Source organism: Trachurus trachurus, assembly GCF_905171665.1.
Source record: "Trachurus trachurus genome assembly, chromosome: 18".
NCBI lineage: Eukaryota > Metazoa > Chordata > Actinopteri > Carangiformes > Carangidae > Trachurus > Trachurus trachurus.
The window spans coordinates 28,649,328-28,675,875 of NC_139909.1; the positions used below are offsets into that span (position 1 = coordinate 28,649,328).

The 26,548-nt window shown below is 43.4% G+C and overlaps 1 protein-coding gene across 1 annotated transcript in view; it reads left to right on the forward strand.

Annotated features, from left to right (window-relative positions):
• LOC311002080 (adhesion G protein-coupled receptor L3) overlaps positions 1-26,548 on the forward strand; it is a 224,850-nt gene that overhangs the window by 21,963 nt on the left and 176,339 nt on the right. Inside the window, exon 2 of the mRNA XM_083993299.1 lies at positions 5,303-5,388. The gene's annotated coding sequence lies outside the window, so the exon portion shown is untranslated. The remainder of the gene's footprint in view (positions 1-5,302; positions 5,389-26,548) is intronic.

The window sequence follows — 26,548 nt, forward strand, 5'->3', positions numbered from 1 at the left end:
CGATACATAGAACACCCTACAGACTCACATCCCAGGGTTCATCCATCTCCAATTAGGGCCAATTAGAGTCTGCGTATGAGGAAGTCTTCCGGGGACACACTCCAGTGTAACGTGCTATATATTCTCCATCACCCCTTCCCATTGGTATGCCAAGTCTGAGTGCAAGAGAGAAATAGGAAGTGTAGGAAAAAAAAAAAAGAAAGGTAATGATAGAGGACATGTAGAAAGAAGTGGGCACTGAGAAAGTGAAGAGGCAGTGATTTAGAGTCAGACTAAAGAATGAGGAAGCAAACACGTTACTATACATAATCCTCCTGCAGTTGCCAGCATCCTCAGTCAATTGTTATCAGCTTCCTTGAGTTTAATGTGACCCTTGGGGGTAGGGATGCTGCCCATGCATTATAGATGCTGCCCGTTGCCCCCACGCCCTCCCCGACTCCCTGACTGGCTATGATTACTTAACAGGCAACGGCACTGCAATATAATATGTTAAAATTTACATTGCATGAACAAAAGACTCATTTACACTTCATATTTTGACGCGGCGATGAATTGTTCACCTTCCCGAGGTGTCGCCGTGGATTTAGGTGTGTGCGAAAATATACGCAGACACGTCGTCGCGACATGAGAGGTGTAATCGTTACATTGGGAAGTCATGGTGTGTTCCACTGGAAGTGCAGTTTACCTGAGGGGCGCGAGTGGAGACTTTATAGAGCCGGGGTTGTTTCTGTGACAGAGTGGAGCTTCATTTTTGAAACGTGGTATAATCTATGAAATAGCAGCAAGAAGATGAATAAGTGCTAATGGCGGATATTGAGTACTTCACATGGAGGGGATGTAGGTTACCCGATGCTGGGCCTGGCTTGTACAAGACGCCACTGTTTCAGTAGGTTTTCTGTTCATTAGCCATATCTCCTTTGCCTTTGGCCTCAGCATGCATAGGCCGGCTCGTCAGTTACAGTGTCACAACCACAGGGTCATTTAATTTCGAGCCCTGCTCCGCCGATTAGGGCTTTTGTTGTGAGCGGCCGCGACTACTGTAACACGGGTGTTTGGGTCAGCGATGGGCACAATAGCTTAGTTACTCTCGCTGACTTCCTCACTATTGCCTCTCTCCCCTCTTTCTCAGCACATTTTCCACTTGGCTGATAAAATAAGCCAGTCTTTGATGAGCTTTGGGCAGGCCACGGTGCCGTGCCTCAGTAAATGCTTTTATAGAGACACACCACAGGCTGTCAACTTGGATCAGCCGTACAGCGGCTGCATGCGTCCAGTGCTTTTCCTCATATGTTCTTTTGTCTCCTGATAGCAGGGCTTTTTGACACACAGCGATAAGCCGCTGCTGATGAATTTCAAGAATGTCCCAAAACCACAATGTCAAAGTTTTTGCCTGGAGGCAGAGAGGTTATTCTTCGTCCTGACCTGTTCTATTGAAATGGTCCGATTCACACCCCAGTTCCTGTTCTGTTTATATTTATATAACTGGAGTCTAATTGATTCATAAAAACAGTCATTAGATAAAGTTCAGATCAGTTCAGTTTATTTTTTTAGTCTCACTTTACAATAATCAATTACAATATAATCAATCAATCAAGGGCAAAAGTAGACAGGCCAAACAAGCAAAAGAACACACAAGAAAAAACAGACATGGACCGGACAATTAGAAACTCAAGTTCCACCAAAATATTGGTGAGAAAGGTATGTTTGAAGTGATTTAAGTATTGCAGTGGAGGTGGATTCTTTAGTATATCAGGAGGCTATTCCATAGGTAAGGATACAGTAGGTGTGGGAGGAGAAGGCCCTGCAACTAACTGATTTTTTTATCGACTGAGGGAATGACCAGAAGATGTGAGTTAAGGGAGCGAAGAGACCGAGGTGGAATATAAGGTGTGAGTAATTCACATAGGTAAGAATGATGGGGCAAGGTCATTTAATGCCTGATAAGTTAAAAGAATAATCTTAAAATCAGCTCTGACCTGGACAGGCAAGCAGTGGAGAGATGCTTAGAGTTATATGATTGCATTCACTAGTTTTGATCAGAATTGTAGCGGCACAAGATGAAGGCCAGAGAAAAGAGCATTACAGTAGTCAAGAGCATGGAGGACAGTTAAGTTAAAGAATGACAGATCAGACTAATAATGTTATTATTATTAAAATGTTCTATAGGTAGTGTGAATTATTTGACATTTTGATATTGCTAGTAAGTATATACAAATGTAAATGAGTCAAGTGAGTCATCAACAGAGACTTAACTCAACTCAACTCATTCATTTCACTTTACTTCATTACTTCATGTAATAATTGCTTCAGCTGTTCAGCTGCTGCCCTGTGGAGAGAGAGTCCATATCCATTATAGAGTTTATGTTACATGTGATCAGTTGTTGGAAACTCACTGACAGCTGAGATCCTATTGTTTTATTGAAATGAGCATTTAGGAAGCATGACGGAACTCTTCCCATTGTCACAGGCAGCGTTACTGTCGAGAAGTGGTCAGAGAATACGGCCCGATGCTCGGCAGCGATATCCAGCATACTGTTGTCACAGTGAATCACTTGTTTTTAGGGGGGTGTGAAATCAAATTTGGGTGTAAGTTCATGGGCAGCGACAGCAAGATAGTCAGGCTGTGTTTCATCACTTTGTAATTTAGAAAACACTCTGAGCACCATGGGAACTAGAGGAAAAACAGAGCGCGCTGTAACATGTGGAAGAAAAGAGGCCATAGAGGCTCTGATAGGACCGTGTGTGTGTGTGTGTGTGTGTGTGTGTGTGTGTGTCTGTGTACATTTCATCAATGGGGAATCATTCACTCGCAGATATGAGGTGTTCCTGGCTAGCTACTTGGCAGTCCAACAAAAATCTTTAACATAGCTTTACTGACCAGTTGCATATCCTCCACAGTCAGTGAAAGGTTAACAATGTGATATAAAAGCACAGATTGAATGTACAATAAAAAATACAATATCACTTTATGAAACTGAATTGTTTAACCGTTTTTTTAAAATATATTTTTAGGCTTTATTGACCTAGAAATCAGATAATTTTGAGATTATGCTCAGTACATGTACACTGGACCACAAATCCAGACTTACAGTATATAGCTATATACTACAGTATTGCTCAGAAAACCCCCCAAAACAAAACAAAAAACAGCACAGTCCAGAGTAACTCAGTGGTTTTGCCTTCATTAACAAGCATCTTGGCATTAATAAGCATGTGTTCTCCCTCAGTGTCATGTTGGGTCATCCATGCCTTGTACTTCAGAGGAATGGCATATCTTTGGAATGAACATCCTAGTAGTAATGGTGCAAGATTGCCTTAGGTGCCTGGAACTGCCTGGTGTGCATTTCTCTGGTCCAAGCGCCTTTGAAGATATTTTGGAAGCTTCAGTTCCCGACTAATGCCAGTACTTTAACAGCAGTGATTATAAGAGAGCAGGTTTGAATTTGGCTTTGATAGTGTCTGTGCTCAGCGAGGACGACCAGGCAGAAGAGCTGTGAATATGTAAAACTAAAGATCAGGACAATTGCTGCAATTACAAAATTAGATCTGAAGGAAAAACAGGGTCCAGTGCAAAGCAGATGATGAAAACCAGCTCGGGCCCATTAAGCTGTCCGGGGGATAGAACTTTTATTTTCTGTTGTCTGCGAACTCTCCGCTCCCTTTGTGCAACAGTTTGTGCTCAGGATTGTTACAATATGGTGCAATTGTGTTCCTTTCCAAACACTTCCAGGCTTCCGCTAAATGACTGGCAGATGCTCCGCTGGCCAAACTAGCTTCGGCGGTTAGGCTGCGTCGACCTATGGCATCTGCTTTCTCCGCCAAAGCCTCCAATCCCATCAAACATAATGAACAACAGATTTGATGAAGCACGACCCCGGCAAGTGTTTGGAAAGCCAAGATCGGTGGGGCCGTTGTGCCCACATGTTTGTTTGTACAAGTTTGGCAATATAATTGATTAAATTTTTTCCTTTGGTAGCATCAATTTGGAAAAAAATCCCCCCAAAAATGTTTTATCTGGCACACTCGTGCACAAAATCAACCCTGATGGCAGCCACAAACGACACCTGTTTATTTAATATAAGTTAGTTATCAGTTATTCTGTATATGACTTGTTAGGAACATTTAGGTCGTTTTTAAAGCTTTTTAACAGGTAGGTTCACATGTGACAGACAGCTCAAAAATAGGTTGAAAAGAAATTAAGGTGTTTTAATTCCCTCAAATCCAATATCAGCCTAATTTGCATAGTAAACACAGTACCACTGATTAATCCTTCTTAATTTTGTCTTATTATTCAAGACCATAACCTGCTACAGACACCTCAATTACAGAAGTGTTGGTGCTCATCACTTTTATTATTGCAGGTGAGATTTAATTAGAAATCATGTAAAGATAGTTTGCATCACAATAAGGTGAGGGAGCGAGGTGGCATGTTTTCCAGCGCTGCAGGTAAAGGAAGAAACACTCTTTTCCCTCCGCTGTGAAAAAAAACTGTACATGTTGCCCATTAATTCATCCATAATTAAGCTTCACCACTTCACCCATGCAGCGTTTACGCTCACATCAGCCTGGCGAAGGTTTATTCAGAGTATTATTGTAGAAAAATGTAATGAGCGGAGTGACATGCAGGCTGAAAGACAGAAAGTGGCATGTGTGAGAGATGGATTGAGACAAAGGCTAAGTGGCAGAGCGGCAGGGCAAAGTGTGCAGAGGGGGGGGGGGAGGGGGGGGGGGGGGGGGGGGGGGGGGGGGGGGGGTGGCGCAAAAGGTGAGCGAGGGAGGCAGTCATCAAAATGCTAATGTTGTATGGGATATTTACTGCGGAGTGTTAATGCAGTTTAAAACAGGCTCTTTGTCCTGCGGCCCATCACCAAGCCCCTGTTGGGGCCTAATAAATCAGCCATTAAAAGCTGATGTGACCTGAATAGCACTTCATACAGCAGACAATCCGGCTCTATCACCAGCGTGCGAACCAGACAACAGCTGAAAAATTTATGAAGATGCCACATATTAACGGCCGTCCCAGAAGAGAGCGAAAAATATAGTTTGCGTGTGATGCGGCTGTGATAAACTAACAATCCAGGCATTAAAAAGATGTGATTTTGGGAGTTTTCCGCGCGTTATCATAGTAAATCTTAAATGTGCGCAGGCCTGTTAACGGTGACTTAAAGTCAAGCTGGCAGATATTATAAGTTCCTGCTGCTGGACTCTTTAATTATCTCCCCTGTCACCTATTTTGACGGAATGAGTGTCGCCCGCTCTCTAACGCTCCTAACTCTGCTTCCTCTCTTGTGTTTCCTTCCAGGGCAGAACATGTTTTTATTACCTGGCATGTGATACACTGGATTTGTGAGGACAACCACAGAGAATCACTCACCTCTTCAAACCAAGGTATTGTACTTTTCTTTTCTTTTTTTTATCACAGCATCAGTCCTGATAAACGGAGCTGAAAATGTCTCATTACAAGTTGCAAATAAATCCGCAGCAGATCCCACAGTTCACACACAAGCCCCCGTCCTCTTCCTCTTCTCCAACATGGTACAATAATGAAAAAGCGTTCATGTGGGCCAATCGGGCTCCTTCTTTGTATGCAATAGGATGTTTATGAAAATGATGGGTACTCATCTTCATCCTATGCAAATCTGGGCAAGGAGGGCTTCTCTTTTTTTTTTTTTTTTTTTTTTACAGTTTTTCTACTTCTTCTACTTCTTCTAGGTTGGTTACCACATCAAGCTCGTGCTCGTGTTTGGATTTCATTCCCAGATGCAAATGATGTTTTCAGTGTAATCATGCAAAAGCGCAGCTGGCTTCCATTTCTCCACGCCCTGTGTCTCTTACCCCCCCCCCCAGACCTCCATGCACCAACCAGCTCTGTCTGTCTGTTTGTCATTGTTGTTCCTCTACAGCCCTGTGTTTGCTCTCTGCCTCTCCAACTTACCCCCCCCCCCCCCCCCCCCCCCCCCCCCCGTCTGCATCTCTTGCTCACTTGTCATGCCAGCCTAAACCCTCCCCTCCTCGTCCAATCGACACACACACTAACTCTTCCCTCCACATCCACCTTCCCTCTCCATAGTGAATGGAGCCACGCTGCCTCCTGTGGTGAGGCTGGATTGAATTCAATTAGGGAGATTGTTTGCCCTCCAGAGTTTACTGGTGGGCTGCGTGGATGATAGGTTTGCCTGCCGACATCCCCACTCACTCACTCACTCTCACACACACACACACACACACACACACACACACACACACACACACACACACACACACACACACACACACACACAAACACACCCCGCTACATCCATCTAGCCTGTTTCCCCTCCATCTGACTCCATGCCTCCACCCCTCCTTTCCTCTTTTCCTAACTACTTCCTTGCGGCAGTGCATATTTTTTTTCCTACCATCAGTTTTTTTTCCCCGTGCATACATTGTTCACAGGTTTCGAGGCCCTGTTCATGTTTTTATGTTATTTTACGCCATTGTATTCAATAAGATCAAGGCATAAAAACTGGCACCGTGGGAGAATGTGTCATATCGCCTTTTTGATACGGCCCCAGGGGCTCGTACGCCTCATGCGACTGTTTCAGCAGGGGCTGATGTGATGGGAGTTTTCACCGGAGAATAATTGGGAGCCACATTTGAGCTCAATCCCGGCAACTACGAACACTTCCAGGGATAATCCCATTTCTTCCTTTTTATTAATTCGCCATTTCGTCAGCACATCCCGCACGGTAAATGTTGCTGACACAGGAGTAACGGTCACATTATAGTCACAAGGTGAAAATAGAATTTTGTCGTCATTTGAATAACATTGAGAGCAGCGGGAGGCGGCTGTACGCGGCGCTGGCTTGTGCTTTTCAGATGTGAAGTGTAAATCTGGCGCAGACATAATGGCCTCGGTCTCCATTCCGGGGGGGCAACCCAATTCAGCGACTTGTCCTGCAACCCGCTGCTTTTTCCTCCTGATGTCACGCTGTGTGACCGTGTACTGGAGCCTCTCAGAAATCAGATACTGTATTAGTGCTGAAAGATGTCAAATGAATTAAAAGGTGGGAGCCGCTTTGACGGTAAATATCCTAATGGCACTCGACGTGGAATTACGACCTTCATTTGATGCACCTTCTTTTGCCTAATTTGTGGTCACTTTGTATTAAATCCAGTCTGCTTCAGGGAGTAGCTACAAAATGCTGCTTGTGAATTGCATGCACTATTTTGTGTGATAGCATTTTCTGCAACCAAGATGTGAACCCAACATGAACACTTCCTTCCAGCCCTCTGCACCCTCCTATGGTGCTTTGCATACCCAACATGGTTGCCCATAGCATCCTCCATTCAGGTTAGTTTGACCATAATGGGCTGTGATGACATTAGCCCGGCCAAGTTTTGGTTCTGTTATCTTAAAGCCCTGCCATTTGTTTTCATAGTGTGATCTTGCCCAAACTGCTTGAAATGATGCAAAGCAGGTCATTTGAATGGGGAGGGAGTGAAATCCTTTTGGCCGATGTCAGCTGCGTTCTCGAATTTGAATCCTATCCAGAGGTAGTTGACTTTGTGCGTCTCTGTTGTTGTTGACCTGTTACTCGGGGCAACTACGGCCAGAACCAAAGCAGCCTGGCTCAAGGGTGCTAGCGCCAAAACCTTCTAAATGACCGAATTATTTCGAAGGCACACATTGCATTGATGTAGTGCATGCCTGATAATGGCAAATTTGTTGACCCTTTAGTGCAAATTGTTGTTGTCAAGACAACGGCAACCTGCTGGAAATGTAGCTGCTCAGATGTGTGTGTGTGTGTGGCCATATTTGTCCCAACAGGTGAGGAGTTCATGTGAGAACGCTCCTGAAGCTGCATGAAAACATCACTTAGTCATTTCATCATCACTTTAGCACATTGAAACTGTAAAGTATGAATATGGTGCAAAAACATGATGTGTTTACATGCCAGATCTTCAAATCATCTCATTATTAATGGTTTTAACCTGAAGCAATTTCACATACATTCATTAATTTGCTCTTAGAATCATTAAAGAGCATTAATTAGGCCATTTGTGGATGGGTGCCTCTTTTTTGAATAAATTAAAAGTAGGTTCACACAACAGCATGCCACATTAGGACGTATATTTGCTTTTGTTTTGCTCCGAACTCAGGCAGCTGTAACTTTAATTATTCACAGCGTTGTTGAGATATATTTATCTGTGTGCATGGCGGGTCATACTTGATCAGCAGCTGGTGTGTGTGTACACGTACAGTCAATGTCTATGTACCTCCCTTTAATGTAGCGATTGCTGAGACGCTGTGCATGTCCTCCCCCCCCTGCTTCTTCCAATGCAATATTCATGTCTTCAGCGGCTCTTCGTCACTTTCCTGCACTGCATTATCATCATAAAAGCACTTTTTTTCCTCCTACTGTGTTTTCCGGAGACATCCATGCATTTTAAATAGTGTATTTCCCTAAATAAGAGGTTTTAAAGGAGCTATTTGTAAGTTTTACTATTGCAGTGTAGCTAACATTAGCATAACAGCTGTACACTTACTAGTCTTGCCAAGAGCGTCAGCCATTGTTGCATGTATAAGACAAGGGGTTTTAACAGACACTGAACAGCGCTACTTCTTCAGGACAACTACAGTGTTAGAAAGTGATGGGCCGGGGCTAGCAGGTTAGCATGCTAACTTTAGCAGAAGAAAGTAAGTGAAAGAAAAAGAAGTAATACAAAAGTTTTTGTTGCTTTTTTTCACCATTGAAGACAACTGTAAGTGAGTAAATGAGTAAAGTTTGAGCTTTGACTGATTAGTAAACAGCTGAAATGCTAATTTTGGCTAGGCAAATATAGCATAGCTCCTTTGATACCTTACAGCGGATTGTTAAACATTCAAACAACTGCAGAAATCAATAGCTCAGTTGCAATCATTTTAAGTTGAAAACCATTAATGGAGTTTTTGTTTTGTTTTGTTTTTTGCCATGGGTTATATCAAGAGGTCGATACATCGGCTAGCTGCTTGTCCAAAGTTAGCAAAATCCACACAGCAACCTTCTACTCAGCTCCCTAATTAACACATATCTTGGTTTAAATACAAAAAAAATTCACAGTCAGGCCCAGGCTCCGTCTTATGTGTTAATTGGTGAGATTCAGTTAGTGAATCTTGTTAGCTCTGAACGCAGCCAGGCTAGCTGTATTCCCTTGTTTCCAGTCTTGCTACAAGCTAATCTGACCGCCCGCTGGTTGTAGCTTCATATTAATGCAGACGGATAAAGTGGTTTAAAAAAATCTTCTCTTTCAGCTCACAGATTTCACAGAACTTCAACCCTTTCTTTAACATTTTGTGGAGTAGCCTACAGTGATTTCTAGAAAGAAACACACTTTGGTTACAACTTAGTATCTTTCTCTCTCCCAAATAAATTCACACCCACACACACACACATGATGCTGCATTGTTACTGCTTGTCAGAGTCCACCTCCTCAGCAGCGGAGGGCTATGCAGGTGAACACTTCACTTGTCTTGATTGCCAGAGGGAAGAGTCCCTTCGACAACAGTGCCCCCTAAGTCTGACAGAGGGGACGGTAAATTTGGACAGAGCTATTTCAGTATGAGAAGGGGTTAGTGCCATGTTAGCACAAGTGTCTTGTCATGTGCCTGGCTGCTCTCCTGTTACCTGCCCTGACAGTTTGGGGCATCTTGATGAAACAACACCCTTGACAGCGAACTCACACAGCAGCTCCTTGGGTCTGTCTCCATCTTCTTCTGCCACTCTTTCCTCACCCGCTGTGTCTGTTTCCCTCCTCCTCCTCCTCGCCGTGACCATTTATGCTAATGTAAACGAACAGGATGATCTGTTGATGACGATTAGATTCAAGCACTGCTTGCACCTCTGGGGCTCGGGTGATATCATCTGACATGACAGAAGGATCCAAAGCAGCAATGGCTTTAATTTAAAAGACACTGATGTTATTTGAGCTCCAAGGCATCGGGGTTAGAGATATGGTAAGTGGATACTGAAGCCACATGCTGGTAAAGTAGAAGCTGTTCAAATGTACGAAGTCCAGAGAGATGGCCACTAACTTGAAGAGTTTTTTGTAACACTGAGCCTCCCTTGAACTTCTACTGCTCCCTGTCCAAAGCTGCAGCTCCAGCAAGGTGTGCGGCTCTAATCAGCCCTGTTTGATGTGTGGAGGCAGCGGGCTTTACGGAGGAGCCAAGATCTCTTAGGACATTAAGGGGAGAAGAGAGGGAGGAGAGGCAGAGATTACTGCTGGTCTTTTTATAGAGGATCACTCCATCTTGTTCTTTTTAGCTCACTCATTAGTTCTCGCTTCCCCCCGGAGGGTGATTCTCTCTTTCTGTCTCTCACCAAGACCAAGGCCACTTTTCTCACGTTGGCGAGGAACCTGTCTGGCTATCAGTTAACCAAATATGACGCTCCAGCCTTTCTGTCTTTATCAAGTCATAGGCAGAAAGCACTCACGTAGACAGAGCTACTCCTGTTCTGGTAGGTATGGGTGAGAAGAAAAGAGAAAAAAAAGGGGAGAATCAGCCCAGGAGAGGAAAGGGTAGACAGATAAATAATGACTGCACACACTTGCCTTTGTTGGCAGCGGAGGCTGTGGATCTGATGACATGCCTTTTCTTCATTTTCTCCCCCTAATTCCCTCCATTTTCCTCCCTACCTTTGGCTGGTACCTGTGAAATCAGACATCCCAGTCTGTGCCCGTCAAAAAATAACCAACACTCTGCCACTCGGCAGCTGGCTGTCAGGGGAGTTCAGCCGCCTGACAACCGGGCGCACACACTGAGGTAATCAGAAGTTGTCAAACGTGAAGTGTCCTCTGCTATGACTGAGAGCGCTCCGTGTTTGCCTGTCCAATGTAGGTAGCTCTGGCGACAGTGAAGGTGTACTAATGGCCTCTTTATCAACAGGGATCATTAAATAATGTCCCGCGACTGCGTATTTGGCAGCAAAATTGTTGTTTAGCACAGGAAAATGGAGACACAGATGGATAATAGGAGCCCGTTGTCACTGCCAGCCTACTACCCAAACCCAGTTGCATGATGGAGCACTTTCCTACACTTTCATGACCTCTTATGATTATACATCATTTTCAAGTGTACGCCGAATGTTGCTCCTTTTCCATGTTCCCAAGGGCTTTATGAAAATTTAATTTACATATTTTGTTCTCCATATGCACGACCTGCTCCGCAGCTCCTCGTTAGAGGAGGAGGAGGACGCTTGTCTTGTAAAAGCGCATCCAGAGAAATTATTGATTTGCATCTGTTTACCCAGGATGCAGCACAGCACCCTCCCCCATGTGTGAGGATCCCATAGGGTGTCATCACACCCGTCTGTCCTTTTTTTTTTTTTTTTTACACTAGCTCTAAACCGCGGACAGGGGCTGTGCAATCTGTTTCCGCCTTCCCTTGAATTTTATTTACAGCCCCGGCCTAGCAATAAAGCCCAAAATTTATGACTTACTTTTTAATTAGAAATAATGTCTTGTAGAGTTAAAGTGATGGATGGTTTAATCAATATATAGACTGCGGCTGGCCGTATGATGAACGTCGCTATTGACAACGCGCAGTAGTAGCCTAACTTAACACTTTGTCTTTCAAAGAAATATGTAGTGTTTTGTTTGGTGATGGAAGCCGTACACGACCCCCTCTCTATGTCCCTCTTCATTCTGTCTCCCTCATCTCACTGCCTCCTGCTTCTCTGTCAACACTTTCTCTTAACAGGCAATGTTTTCTCCGGAATAAATCAACCCTCTTCAGTCACACTGTATTGAAGCAATTATTTTACTTCAGTGAAAAACCCCCATTGTGTCATGGTCCTCATTTGCTCAGGTTTAAATAAAATAAGTGCTGAAGGAGGGTTCTTGTGAATGGAAGCTGACAAGCTAGGAGAAATGCAATTCTCAAATAGGTTGGGATTTTTTCTTTTCTTTTAATGGGAAAAAACATTCTTTTCTCCCCAGGTTTAGAGAAAAGAAAGAGCAGGAAGGTAGAACAATTAAATAGGAATCAGGTAAATGGGATTTGTTTCCTGGCACTGTGGATGATTGCGTAATATACACCGGGGATGGAATTATGGCACTTGACAAGTGAAGTTCAATTTTGTCACTTGTGACTCATTGTGAAGTGCTCTACTGTGAACGGGGCTGTGGGGCTTTTCATTTGCCAGACTCTAAACACCAAACACCGATCAGACGTGGGACAGGTGTTTGATTTCTCCATTGCCAAATAGAAAAAATGACATTTTCATTGCACACGCCAAAGCTGTGAAAGTTTTCCCACACTGACTTTACATACAGTACATGTCCCATTTTTAATAGATTCTTGATTTAAACGATCTAATCTATGAACAGAATTTTCCGTCAATCAGACGTGCAGGAGATGCACTTTTAATTTCGTTGTTGTGGAAATGACAATGACAATAAACGTATCTATCTATCTATCTATCTATCTATCTATCTATCTATCTATCTATCTATCTATCTATCTATCTATCTATCTATCTATCTATCTATCTATCTATCTATCTATCTATCTATCTATCTATCTATCTATCTATCTATCTATCTATCTATCTATCTACTGAACTGTGAAATGTTCAAGTGTGCTTTATGTTGTATTTTAAAATCTTGAAAGAATGCGCCAATTTCCATAGGAATTGTCTCTTTTTTTCTAAAACTACAAAAAGATCAAAGATAATTCTTTTCAATATCCTTTATCAAACAATAGTCACATAAAAAAAATCCACACATAGGGCCTTTAACTTTAAAAAAGTCAGTACAGTTTATTTGTTCATGCACGTTTCAAAAGCATAACACCAAGGGTGAATATATTACACAGGCTCGAGTCAAAGTTAATAAAGTTAATAATTAGAAGCTGGAAACAGTGACAGAAGGTGAATCACATTTGGGCCACAGTATTTTTGTGTCCTTCCTTCACGGTCACATATTAATCATTGGAACGGGATGCTTGTCGCTACCATCCAGACCACCTACCTCAGAGAGAGCACTAATAAACAGGATAATCTTATCCACACACACACACACACACACACACACACACACACACACACACACACACACACACACACACACACGGAGCAATATAATATCACCTGTCCTCCAAAACCAACCACAATACCTTTCTTTCTCATTGATTAGTGTTGCGTTCACTGCCCAGGGCCAGCAGAGGCCTCAGTAATGACTTTCTGCTTTGTTTCACGGTCTTTGGAATAGAATAACCATGGATGACATGGATCCTGTGCTATGAGTCCCTCTAGTCAATGGTTAACTGTTCTGCGGCAATTCAAAGCATCCGGGCTCTGTCGCAACTGACCGCTCTCCTGTAGATCTTGACCTGGGTATGTTTTCTTCAACCTCTCACTCACCCCCCAGCCCCCTCCCCTTATCCTCCATTTCTGCTCTTTCCTCCATTCCATCGTCCTGCTGGCATGTCTTAGCTTATCTGCCTCCTTTGTGCAACATAAGCTTGTAGATAAGCAGTATATTGGGCAGGGTTACTCATGTCTGTCTTGTTCATTCATCAGAATCCCCTAATTCCCCCCCAGAAACCTATTTCCCAGGCTGCAGGTGGCCCGTGTTGCAACACGGAGGGCACGCCTGATCTCTCCAGAGCAAACATAGACGTTTAGTCACCGCCGCCGCTTTTGTATTCCCTACGAGTGCCGGCAGTGCCCCGATACGTATGTGCACTGTGAGTGTACACATGACTAATCTGGGAGACAGTGCAAAAACATGCCACTGATGGGTACGTAGCTTCAGTCGAGATTAGCCGGGAAGTCGGGTTAGGGGGAATTATTCACTTGTTGCATTTGCCCCTTCGTCATTCTCTGTTGACAGATAGGTGGCATGTACAAAATAAACAGAATCCTGCCGAAGGTCTTAAACAGCGGTTACCCGTAAGCTCTAAAGTCCACAGGTGTTTCCAGTTGCGCTAAGTCTGGAAAATGCATGGCCTCCAGCGGGCTTTAGGTCGTCTCTCCTCAAAGCATGACCCAGTTCCGTGACACACAGCACTGTAACCACGTCAGAGGAGGAGTTTTATTAGAAATGAGCAGTTACAAACCTGAGTAAGAGTAATAATGCCCTGGGACTCCAACTGGACTTGCTCATTGGTCGGGGTCACCGCCGACCATGATCTCTGTCCTGGGCAGTTAATTAGGAATTAGAACATGGCGTGACCCTCAGGATGTTCTCCATGGTTAGAATAATGAACACCTGGAAATGGCGAGGAGCGAGAGCAGGAATGAAAAAAAAATCCTTTGGCTTATGCACAAGTCATTCCATTAAGACTTCTGAACTCTGGTGGCCTTTCTAGTTGCACAGCTTTTTTTTTCTCCATCATTTCTTCCCAGTCTTCTGACATCAAAGTATGTATGTTTTTTTTTTCCTTTTTTTCTTTTTCATTAATTCTGGACAAATGCGGGCATGAAGCGGTGGTCTCCGACTGGATAAATTGGATTCCTATTTGACACGAGATCTATGATATAATAGAGTTTGAGATACACTGAAATTTATTAAGCACACATTACATTTAATGAAATCCTACCCAGTGCCAATGAAATACTTTGCAAACCAATTTAACTCTCTTCCCTCTTTACATTAATTAGATTGCTGTAATTTCATAATTTGACGATTCTTTCAAGTTTGCCTGATTATTTAGCCCCCATTCCGTAATTTCATTTAGCAGTTTATCAAGTAGCCCGTTGAAAGAATGGCACAGTAATATATCATCTTTTTGAAAAAGCCTTTCTTGATTACCACGTTTCACCGTGCTCTTGAGTTATCGCAAATATCCGCCTGCAAAAGAAATAAAGTCAAAGTGAAAAAAAAAAAAAAAAAGTTCAAAGTGTGAGATAACGTGAATAAAAGAAAATAAAATATAGTCTCCAGCAATCCACCCTAGTGTGTGTGTGTATATTGTTTGGGGAGTGTGGAGCATAGCCTGGCTGTAATTCCTAGTGAAATCAGTGTTGCCTGGCTATATCTAGTTTTCCATTTGTATCGTCAAAACAACAACAACAAAAAAAGTGCCTGGGCGCTGTTTGTGTATTCAGAGAGGAATGCGTGCAGCGCAGGTGGAGCGTGGGTTCCACTGCTAAAAATACAGTCCTCAAAAATTACATATACATGCTCTCTTTAAAAAAGATATATAATTTAACCCATAATTCTCATATTGCTTTCCTGGTGCAGCTTGCTGTGTCTGTATGAGGGCGGCAGAGATTCCAACATTCCTTGTGTATATTTCCCCGTGTGCCATATCATAATGATTTGGCTGGATGCCTTGATTCCAATTGGTGGATTTTCACACCCTGAGCGGGTAGAATACGATACATCTGCTCACAGGACACATTATTTTATCAACTCGCATTTTCAGGTCACAGTGCAGTTCAGAAGGTTTGTGTGTATGTGTGTGTACGCTGGCAGTGAGCATGCCCCAGCACACACAGTCCCTAGATGCAGTCTGGCAGGCCCAGTGAATCATCTTCCCGTCACAGGTGGAGGAAATACACCAGCGGGATTGGCAGTCCAAAGGGTGGCGTCTGGCCCGCTGTTGAGTGAGGTGTTTGGCTTGCTTTCTCGGGAAATGAGGATATTTTTTCATGCAGGACAGGGAAAGTTTTTCTTTTTCTCTACCCTGAGAGGAGCGGGGCGGCAATGATGCAGCTTTTAACGTATATACTATATATATATATATATATACAGTATATATATATGTGTGAATTTCTGAACATATCTGGGATCAGTCTTCTTGTCTGCTTGTACAGTTGTGGGAGTATTCACCTGCTTGTTTGTACTTTTGCATGTCTTCCAGTGTACAGTAGTTGTACTTGCTCTCCTCTCCTCCTCGGTGTGTGTGTGTGTGTGTGTTTCATCTGAGCTCTTGTAGGAGCGTGCTTGCGAGGGCCGCTGATCAAAGGCATGAATCCTCAGGGCCATCGGGGGCCCAGCGTGAGCAGCAGATGTTTCCCGTCTCTGTTAGTGACTCAGTTAAAGCTATCCTTATTTAACCAGGTCCGACTAATGGCCCCCACACCGGTGTCGGATGCGCCCCGGATCACTTTTCTTCTTCTTTTGTGCGCGGAACATAGGACAGAACGCGAAACGGCGGGGATATCGTGTTCCTCTGTGACACTCTCATTGTGCTCCTCTGTGAATTTCTGGGCGGAAAAAAAAATTCCTTTCATAGTAATTGGGTGTGAATGAAGCACTCGCGCTCGCCTATTGTCTACAGTACAGTGTTGCATTCAGGCCAGTGGTTAAACAAGCCAACAGACGGGGCAGGAAAGGGCAGAGGAAAACAGAGGGTGGCCGGTCGTAGGAAGCAAAGTGCAAAGGCAAAGAGAAGGCATGAGTTCAGAATAAAAGGAAGGAAGACGTTGAATATTAAGCACAAAAATCCGAGAAACAATATAAAGGGTTTGCAGCATGTGATGATAAAAACAATTTGCAAACAAAGGAGCGGAATAGAAAACGGACAAGCGCATCGGTTTAAGAGGAAGAGCCAGCTCGGGTCCAGGTTCTTCATATGGCGTGCAGGAGATTGATTGAGAGATGCGGTCGGTCTAATTGTGCTGCACCATCTGCCCAAGTTCCAGAACCTGCCAGGCATGTGACAGTTTCCAACGGGCTCACTGACGAGCAGATGTGTGCAGGAGTGTGTGTGCGTGTCTAAGTGTGCGTATGTGTGTGTATTTAAACATGTCAGTCTCTCTTTACTTGTGATCACATCATTTTTTTCCCAGGAATTAAGATGAGGATTCCTGTCTGCAGAGAACTGACATGCGAACGCACGTCGTGGGAGTTCCTACAATCAAATGTCCAGACGCGTGGCGCTCTCCTCGGCTTCTTTTGTTCTTCCTTGGCTCCATCTGCGACGTTGCAGTGGTCATTGTTGCAGACTGTATTGCGATTGATACAACAGCCTGACAAATGTCATAGCCCGCTGAATGAATTTCCATAAATCAATCAAGCGTTCTCCCCAGTCATTTTCCACAATGAAACAAAGGAAACAACAAAATGCTCAGCACAAAACATGCATACTAATTCATCCAGATAAAGTCATTTGGTATTCAGCAAGGTGGCCGACAGGGAATCTTTTTTTTTATTATTATTTCCTACCAGAAGTGCGGTCGTCACATGTATTAACAAGGCACCTACGGAAAACCCACAGGAATTCCGCATATTAATTAAATCAATTAGTCCAGTGAGATTTGTGATTTAAAAGGAATGGTTTGATCATTTTGAAAATGCACTTATTCACTTACTGTTAATGTGTGCATTGTGGGAGACGTATGACCCAAATAATATCCCAGCCCCCTCACACAAACCCACCCAGCCCCAAATGGACCATTACACTTCTATAGTTCCAACCACAAAGTTGTATTTAGATCAATACAGTGCAACTCTCAGTTCAGTTCTAGCGACTCGATAAGTAATTAAAACAGAATGTCACTTAAACGTAAGAACAAAGACGACGAGGCTTCGCTTTGAAGGTGAAATATCTCCACTATCAGACACCAGAGAGCAAATAAACAAGTAATGAAGCTGTAGGGCGCTGCTCTGTATTCACAGATAGAAGAAGTGATAGGTCTCACCTGAAATTGGACACCTTTGTCTCAGCAAAGGGACACAAAGGATTAGCAAATAAGGTAATTGCATTTGCATATCAAATCACTAACAACCATCCCCTTGCTGCTTCCTGTGAGCCAGGGCTTTACTATAATTACCTATTTGTTAAGGTAGTAATCTACACATTGTATCTGTACTCCCTTACATATAGTATAAATATATTTATAGGAACCGGCTGTTTCAGGAAAATACAATTTCCTAGATGTTCGTTCATCGTCCTCTATAAAATCCAGCTGAACTCTGTTGTCCCCCGTGTGAATATTTAACGGCCTTATTCACTGAGTTATCAAGCCGCAGTATCTCCAATTTACATGGAATCCTTGTAAATGTCCAACAGTGATACAAGCCACTAAACATGACAATAAAGTAATGGATTGTTAATTTACATGCCCAGGCCGGAGGTTTCATAGGTGCCAGTCCTACAGATGATGTTAACAATATGACAGTCGGAGCGGTCGAGGGCTTAAAGCGATGAAAACGTCGGGCCGTTGGGCCGCGGAAGAGTTGACATAAGAGAGGACGATCAAATATAGAAAGATAAAGGAAATAAAAGTCAGTGTCTGCTGTGTGTTTCATGATGTCCTGCAACCCCCACCCCCGTCTCCTTGCCTTGATTTAGCCACCATCGACAGGGGACGTTGGCATGTGTTTCATATTCTGCATACTCATATCCCTAAGTCCCTCTTGTAATTATTATTCAGTAGATGCACTGTTTGGCACAAGGACAAAAGTTTGCATAATTTATGCAAGACCGTCATCAATTTTTGAAAAACGGCCCCGGCCTCTTCTCATGCTTTTAACTAAATAGATGCACTCCAGCCATGGACATAAAACGACCGCAAGGAACAGAGAAAACTTTATTTATATCTTTACCTAAACTCTGATCCGACGCAGGCTGGAGAGAGAGTATATTAGGGTTGCAGTGTCCGGCCGAAATATAATTTATTCGAGTCGTCCTCCTGAGCCTTGCTCCGCTCTCCCATCGGGATAACGCCGACACCTGAAAAACTTCAAAATAATACTTTTGCGAGGCGTCTCCTCTGCCTTCTGAAGAAGTCAGTTTCTCAGATAAAGTGCTCGGAGATGAGCTGGGTATGAGAACGTACAGCACACTTCCTCTGGATGTGTCCCTGAGGGCTCTCACCTGAGGACTTGGAGTTATTTCCAGCTGAGTGCTCACAGGAGGAGGTCCTCTGAGGAAAAAAAAGAAAGAAGAGGGACTTTGTTATTCTGCATCCCAGGAGAAAGCGCTCTATATTTACTTTAATGAAGAAGAGAATGATGTAAATAAATTCCCTTTTATTGTGAACCTCTTCTCTTGTCCATATAATCCCACTTTCCATCATGCCCCCCCCCCCCCCACTCTAATCCTGGTTGTAAATGTTTTCCCACTGCATTGTCCCTCAGTAATCTATGGGTTGGACATTTTAATCCACCCGTGATGCCACAACTGGAAGAGGGATGCTGGATGTATTTTTTTCTGGCTCTTTTGTTGAATGTCCTATAAAAACGGAAAATTGGCATTTGTCCCTGAATTTCTAAATGGGCTATGTTTAGTGGAAAGGAGAACCATTATCCAGAAATCTGGAGGTAAATGGCAAGATTGAATAATAAGCTCTTGGCTCCTTGTTCAGTCCGGTGATTGAGTACAAAAAAGAACTTACAATGCTGTGTTTATCTGTTCTGCTGCACAAAATTCCTTGCTGCCTATACTAAAAGACATTAATCTCCAAAATTGTAATTCTGTTATTATATTTTCCTCATATAAGCACAATTCAGAGTTTGAATAATTGTTCTATAAGATGTCTTTGGTTAAACCAGATCATTAATTCTCATCACACTGAACAGATTTAATCGATCATGTTTGGCCAAAAAAAAACAACCTCTCCACCACCTAATCATTTTCACTTCTTGTGCACATAGATTCATTATATACTCCACGTCGTTGCCATACAGTCATTTCAGTGAAGACACATCAAATGAGATGAGGCTTCTATGCGGACTGAGCCCCATCAGATCATATTACTTTTCTCTCCATGCAGACTTCGCATTTCCATTTAAACCTGCTGCTCGCTTCTGTGGAACCAATCAATAACCCAGCGGAGTGTGTTACTTGCATGATAACTCATGTGGAGATCACAAAAAGAGTAAAAAGCTTTGAAAGGAAGTTGCTCCATTAGAGACGCAGTCAGGATGTCTGACGGCAGTTTGCCCTTTGACCTTCAGAGAGCGAATAGGATTCTGAGGTTATTATTAATTAGTGTTTGTACGGGATGATGCAGATACTGTTTATATATATATTTTTTTTTTATTTTATTTTATTTATTTATTTATTTTGGGGGGGGGGCTGGCTTACTAGTAAGTGTCTTTTCCCAGTTTCTCATTTTCATTCCGGAGGAAAACAGATCGATGTGCTTCACTTGGTTTAGGGGACCCTTGGGATATATTACTTGTCCGTGACAAGAAGCTCCGAAGCCGAGGGTTTTTGCCAAGATTTCAGGATGCCAGACAAATACATAAGATACATCTCACTTCATATCCTGACCACCAATGGCACTGTGAAATTTAAATACGTTTGTATAAATACAGAATAATATTTGGGCATTTCCGGGCCTCCACTTACCCTGTGCCATCTATTGTGTTGTCAGATGTGAGCCTGACCATTTATTATAGCCTATAAGAACTGGTGTGGAGACAGTGATGGAGGATGCTGAATACTCAACTGTATTTCTAAGTGGGTTTCACTTCAAGATAAACAATAATAAGTGGCCTCAGCAATACATCCTCACTTAGTGTACACAGCAAGGCTGAGCCAATATTTGTCACCTTTAGCTTAAGGGCCTATAAGGAAGAAAGTCTAAAAGGAATAACTTGAGGCGACGCACACCAGCGACCAGAGACAGCCTGTGTTTGTCCTTTTGTCCATCAAGTGTACACACAACACTGAAAGTTGATATGAAGCCATATGGCACTCTGAACCCTCAAACTGCAGTTGTCTAACTGCAAAGTGCTTCATTTTTCACGCTAGCACGAGGTCGCTTGTATTTATAATTCATTTAGCGGAAGGGCGAGCTTCACACGCTGTGGACCCGACATTATATGCATATTTAAACTATTTAACACCCACAAACTGCGATGCCTTGTCTCTGCTAGTGCTCTACAACATTTTCATTTTTCTTTTTTTTTTTTCCTTTCCGACTGTAGCTGTTTGAAGATGTGACCCAGGATATGTTGCCCTATTAGAAAGCAATAACGGATAAATTGCTTTGCAGATGTATAATAAAGGAGCACTGTGAAAGACTGCAGGCGCTAAATAATTTCATTTTCAATCGTTAGAATATGACACATTATTAAAATTCAAAGCCAGTGTCTTTTTTTTTCTAACTTTTCTTTTTTTCTCCCTCCTTGACCTGCAGGCCGTCTTGTTTATTTGCTGGAATATATCATCCACTGTCTGACTCATAGTTTAGACATTATCGCTCCATACGTTTGGACTGAGTGGTATGCAGTCAAGGCTTGTTCCCTAGCTGCATCGTTCCAACACAGACGCAGCATTCATGCCTCTCACACTCAATTTAGTGTGAAACTCGAGCCAAGTTGCGGGGCTCGCCTTAATAGCGCTGCTCCGGTGTCTTAATGCGCAGGTCGTGCAGGCGGTAGCGGCGCGATGTGCAAGCGCTCCATGGGAATGAAGACATGCTTCCGACTCTGGCATGTGCGCCTGGTGTGTTTTGATTACAGCTGCACAGCGCTGACACACCGCTGTAAGAAAAATGAGCTGCTCAAATCCCACATGGAGAGGAAGGAGGGAAAACAACGTTTTTTTTATCACATTTAGCCGGAGGTAACGGTTTCCTTCTTGTTCAGCCAATCAGTGGGAGCACCAACACTTAACCGTGGTGATACTGAGCTTGTTTCATGATCCGTCCTGAATCGACTTTTCGATAAGCCCCGCCTCTCTTGGTTACCGTTGCTAGGCCTGTTTAGGTTGCTGTTCAGATCATGTTGGCTGCGTGGGCTTCATGGCCTTGATTCAAGTGCATTCAAGACACACTGAAAGTCACTGACAAGATAAGGACCACTTACATAATACTCCACACAAGAACAATCATTGTCAGCATTGATCGCCGTGTCGAAAACACCTGAGGCGAAGAGCAGCGGCATTAAATTTACAATTTTTTTTTAATGAAACCTGTCACATAATCATAATCCGCTCAATCTGAGCGAATGCTTACAATGCACATTTATGCATGGAGCGTCTCTAGCTCGCCCTCGTTCCCACGCTCAGCGCGGCCCGTGCCGTCTCCGCGGTGCCACTCGGATTTTTAAGGTTTCGTCAGAAGAGAAAATATGTCAGCATCAGGAGGAAGGATCGCTCAAGTGTATCGAGCTATTGGTGCCATTCAGCGCGAGCATTAGTGCATGGATACGAGCTCAGATAGCTGCCTCAGTCTGAATAATGATTTGCACAGTCAGAGCCGAACAGAGCCGGGCCACTTAACATGTGCCAGTCTGATTCTGGTGTCATGTTCCTGTGTTTGACAGAATATCTTTAGGGACGGTTGTGGAAAAAGCTGACGTGCTGTTGTGTGCCTTACCTCACATGTAACTCTGGCAATGAATATAATGTCTGAGTCTTTCGAAAGAACAATGAAATGGAGATTTTGAATCAACCCAGTGGTTACTGCAGACAACTGTATGCGATCATCCTTTGAATTACACCTGCTTCATTGTTTTTTTTTTATTTTTTATTAGAAAGTAGTTTAATTATCGTCACCACCTCATTTCCAGTATCTAATTTGTGCAACTATAAGTATCATGAAATTGCATTAGCCTTTGTGAACCTTATTTTCCATTATGATTATTCTGAAAAGTCTCTCTAATGCTCGCATCGCAGCTTAAGCACAGCGATGGGGACACACACGTACAGAGACTATGTTTTTTTTTGGCTGATGTCTGATTTTAGCTCTGGGCAGGGAGAGAGGTCAAAAACAGACTGGGCCCATATGCAGATGAGGCAGCAGCGATCGGAGCAGGAAGGATTGCATATTCAAGCTCCTGTTCTTCACACAGTTAAAGACAACAGAAAACAGGGGCGCAGCCGTACATGTTGCCATCATCAATCAACACGCCGACTCGGTCGCTGCGACGTGTCAAAGACAGATGAAAGGCGTGATGCTCAATGATCAGGCTGTAAGAGGGATCTGGGATCAGGAAGCGTTTTTGGTAGGAGGCGCCATCGGAGCTGAAAACCAGCAGGGGGAACTCATCATCTCATGGACTGTGTTTACATGCACATTGCACATAGGAAACGGGGCTATTAAGAGAAATCAAGCACAGAGGCAGGAAATCAGACATCATGTATTGTAATGATTACTCTAAACACTGTGTTTGCATGTTCATGGTCAGCAGCAATCAGACTTCTGTCAGACCCACTGCTGTATTTGTTAACCAAAGCAGGCAAAGTTTTATTGGCAGAAAGGCCTGTTTGTTTCTTGTGTGGACGTAAATCTTTACGAATAATTTACATATATATAGAGTTACAATATAAAAAGCTGAGTAATTTCCTGAAACAGCTGGCCACTGTAGTTTGTATCAAATGCAACTCAATGAAGAGTGAGTGGGGACTATTTTCAGCTGCGGAATAAAACACTTCTGCTGCTCTCGGGAGTATTACCGAAGCAGGACGACTCAGCATAAAGTGGAATGCCTATGTAGGACCATTAGAGCCAGCCCAGCAGTGTGACTCATGTTTTTCAATAGTATTTGGACAACAATGGAAGTGTACGCACAGAGGAATTTCAGGCTTTGGCTATATAAACTCTAATTGTTAAAGATAAAACTACCACTTGTTTTGATCTTTACACGGGATTTGTTTAATGAGAGAATAACATCACGAGACTTATTCATTAAGTATATGTAAATACACTGAAATTAATATGGAAGACACTACAGCATTAAGCTCCCTCTTAATATTTATACCTTTTTGCTTTAAATTCCATAAACTCCACCACGGGAAGCTTCCAAAATAAATTCGAGCCAGTGATACAAATCTCATCGACATTTCTGAATCATTACGAGTCAGGTGAGTTTAACTCTTCCCACTGGCTGCATCACATTACTTAGTTTTCAATTTCGAATTTGGAAGTATCCATCAAATTTGCTGAAGCCTCTCAAACACAAGATGGTAACAGACTTTTAGAGGGAAGGCAGCCCCTGTACTGGGAGTTCTAAGTCATCTGTTAATCAGAGACAACCATAATTATACTTGTTGTGTGGCAGTGCCTCGTTTTTCAATTTGTACACGCAGCTTTGCCAAAAGTTGCCTAACTATATCCATTCTAAAATTCTTGACATGAGCATTGTGGTGTTGGCTGCTCATGTAATATTTCCACTCCTCCCGATGGACATATTGGGTAATAAATATGAAATCCACCAGTAATGTCTCGCACAGATGATGTTATTAGACTTGCCAGCCTGAGGCATCAGCTGTGTGCATTGGACGTCTGTCAAAGTCTGTCAGAGCCCCCGCCCCCCACCACCACCACCCCACACTCCAGACTCCCCCCCTGTGCTGATACCAACTGGTCCAGGAATTGCATGCCAGACTCTTGGAGAGTCCCAGAGACCCCTTTTTGCACCGTGGCCAAGTCAAAAGAAAGAGTTTGGCATTCAAACAGACCCCTCTGCACTCATCATATAGAAGCAAAAAAACATTCCTTGCACTTCGCCAGCCTCACTTGGAGAGTCAGGGTGGGGTGGATTGTGAAGGGGTAGTGGGTAGGATAGAGTTTCAGAGTTTGCTTTAAAGGTGGTCACCCACCCCCATCCACGCACATTCCTGATGGCCTGTTGTGCAGGTTGAATAACATTCCAGTGTCGGATTGATACAGAAATGAAATGAGGAGAATGGGAAGAGAAAGGATGGAGGGGTGGGAAGCCCCCTTCAGCTGGGCTGGGGGCAGAGGTAGCTGACACGACTCCCCAGAAAGGCAGTCAATATTGTTCTGTGTGAGAGGGTTTGTGGTTTTGGATCAAAGGGGGATAATCAGCGATGCAAAAAAAAAGAAGAAAACTGCCACTGTGAGATTGGCATCAGTGTCAAGAAGATTTGCCGCTGACGCCATGAGTCGCTTTCCACAATCCTGGGATTTTCTGTATTTGCAACAAATGGGAATTCAGATGAGCATTATGGCGTCACATGTTTGCCCTCTGGGTTTGTGAAAACTATGGTCGCCACTCTGCATTAAATCGCATTTAGGATCTAAATCAACTCTAGCAGCTGCAGGGCTGCATGTAGTTATATCGGTGCTTTGGCAATATGGTTACAATGACGACAAGTAAAGGTATTTACTCCCTTCAACATCCTCATTTAGTAGCATGCTAATCTTTGCTAATTGGCATCAAACTGTCTACTGGAGGCCGACTGCATTGGTTGGTCCCATTGGTTTTGACATGATGGTGTCAGGAGACATGAAGTCAGGTAATTAGCAATGGTATTACATTCAACCAGAGGGGGTCATGAATGTCTGTATTCAATTTCATAGCAATCCATCCAGTAGTAGTTCAGTAGTTATTGAGATATCCCAGTGTTAGCCAAATGGTTTTAATAAATGACTGACCATCCTCAAGGCCACGCTGCTAGTTCATAGTAGAGAGATTTATCCATGAATCTTATTTGGCTGCAAAGACACCATGAGGATGGCTAATTGGGTTAAAAAAAACATCATGACCTTGGCAGGAAACAAAAAAACTAGCTGGATGACTTTTCTCTAAAACCTTGCGGGACAGTCCTTTTGACTAAATTATATACAGGTTCCTCCCATAGACCTCCCAGCCTTGATATGCCCAATATTGATTGGTAAAAGGCCGGTGCCATCAACCAAGAGTCCTCTGTTATCCCGTCGGCATAAACAGGAGGCAATCTCATTAAAAAGCCTGCGCTCCGAGTGGGTCTGCAAAATTTCCACATATTTGGGGTGCGGTACTCAGGGAAAGTCAAAAGCAATTACCGACTTCCTCACTTTCATCCTGTGGAGAGGGTAGAATGGTGTTTGTGGCCATGGCATAAGTGGACGAATAACATTACACCAGAGTGCAATTAGGACGTGGACCAGGGAAGCACAAGTTCTGATGATTCTACTCCGTGTCAATTAAAGTGTGTTTTAGAGAGACAAGGAAGGAATAAAGGGGAGAGTAGGGGGCTGGGGATGTGAGAGAATCTGACAGAGCAATACAACATTATGTGTGCGCGCCCGCTTGCTCTTCCAAGCTGCCCCAGCTGCAGACAAACACACAATATTTCATTTTGTACAGGGGGATCTGGGTGCAAACCCTGTTATTATGCTTTTCAGTCCAATCATTGCACAATTGTTAGGCCTTCCAGGTCCTGCCATCCAAACCCTTGATTTGAATCCATATTGTGCATTTTTAATTCTTGGACTAAAGGCTGTTCCTGTAACAGATTGTCCAGTCTAGCAGCCTGTAGCAGCACACGGTGTGTGTGTGTGTGTGTACATGTGTGTGAGCTCCAATCACAGCGCTGTAAAAGCCACGGTTTACAGTCTGTTCCTGTACTTTGACATTCGCTAACTATCCCCCACCGCTGTGTGGCCGCCTCACCCCGGGAGACCTCCGCTTTTAGATTTAGAAAGGTTGCCTGCTGAGTCCAACCCAAACACATTCTACCGCTCAGCCAAGAGACACAGGGCAAGGTCACTGGAGTGTGTGTGTGTGTGTGTGTGTGTGTGTGTGTGTGTGTTTTCACGCCGCTCCCCCAATGTGTGTGCGTCTGAGTGTACAAAAAGCACAAAGGCAGGTTACAGAGCGTCCTGTGTTCTGCAGGTTCTCTTAGATGTTTTACCTGTCAAATCAGAACATGAACTAACTAACCCATCCT